Source organism: Ranitomeya imitator, chromosome 2 (genome assembly GCF_032444005.1).
Source record: "Ranitomeya imitator isolate aRanImi1 chromosome 2, aRanImi1.pri, whole genome shotgun sequence".
Taxonomy (NCBI): domain Eukaryota; kingdom Metazoa; phylum Chordata; class Amphibia; order Anura; family Dendrobatidae; genus Ranitomeya; species Ranitomeya imitator.
In genome coordinates this window covers 421,347,273-421,348,532 of record NC_091283.1, presented here as the reverse complement: position 1 = coordinate 421,348,532, position 1,260 = coordinate 421,347,273, and the positions used below count along the sequence as shown (strand labels likewise).

Below are 1,260 nucleotides of genomic sequence, written 5' to 3'. Positions count from 1 at the left end.
ACAATATATTAGCAACACTGTTACAAAGGCCTACATCTTAACACACCTGTTGCAACCAGCAAAGACTGATTGATTGATTGATTGATTGATTGATTGATCGATCGATTGCATATTGGATGCAATCCAATGCTGGACATGCATAGGTGAAAGCAAGGCACAGGAAATGTTGCAAATGGTTCAGTGAAATTGAGCAAAATGCTACATTTGCCATCTGAAATGTGCTTCTTTGACCCTGAAAAGAAGTCTCATAAAGGGTTAAATGACAACTTGCTGTGCTGATTTCAATTCAATTCAATCTGTTTTTGGAAACCGCATCAGAGAAGGAGTGCACTGTTCCCGGAGATACTGCAATAATGGGTCAATGCGTGGAGTGGACAGAGCAAGCTCCATTTCCAGCTCCCTGTTCTAAAAATCCATTTAATATATGGACCCCAAATAGGGGACGTATCAGATATTAAACTGATAAGAACAGATTTTTTTTAACTTGGAAGTACCTAAACTTAGGTACAACCGTTTATTAAAGTTTTAAAAGCGATTACAGATAAAAGACATATATATACATTGTTTTACATACTTGAAGCATTTGTAACACATTTTTTTTTAAATTGCAAACAAAACAATTAAAATATAAGCATCAGCCAATAATTCGCATTAATGGTGGCATTCAAATTATGGTATTCCACTCCTCTACCATCCATTGCTTTGACAATAAAAGATTATTTTTCTTGTCCAATAAATAATAAATATACATCTCACTAAAAGTCAATGATAAAACATCTTTCACAGATAAAACATCATGTTTAAAAAGAAGGATGTTCCTGGCCTTCCATAGAGCTTCTTTGATGGTGCTGATTGTCTTCCATGCAATGATCCTCTTGCTTGCGTTGGGGCATTATATTAAAACTTAAGTCTCTTAAACCAGTGACTTTCTGGAGCAAGGGAAACATTTTTGTCCATATTTGTTTTGTGAATTGACAAGTCCAAAGAATGTGCAGCACTGTTTATTTTCTTTGGCAGTCCTCTCTTGGGCATTTGGCGGATCTCACGAGTCCTCTTCGGTGCTGGAATGCCCGGCATGGAAGACAATCATGCACACAGCTCCAGGCCAGGTCCTTCTGGGAATTAAAAAGATACGAGGCATTAACATTTTTCCAAATCACTAAAGACTTAGGATCATGAAAATTTCCAATCTGCGTCACTTGTTCTTTTCCTTTGAGGCCCTTTAAGATCTTTTTGCTATCCCCTAGGGCAGTGATTCTC

At 37.2% G+C, this 1,260-nt stretch overlaps 1 pseudogene; it reads right to left on the bottom strand.

Annotated features, from left to right (window-relative positions):
- Window positions 1–320: 320 nt before the first annotated feature.
- Window positions 321–536, bottom strand: LOC138668152 (U2 spliceosomal RNA; annotated as a pseudogene).
- Between the last annotated feature and the right edge of the window lie 724 nt (window positions 537–1,260).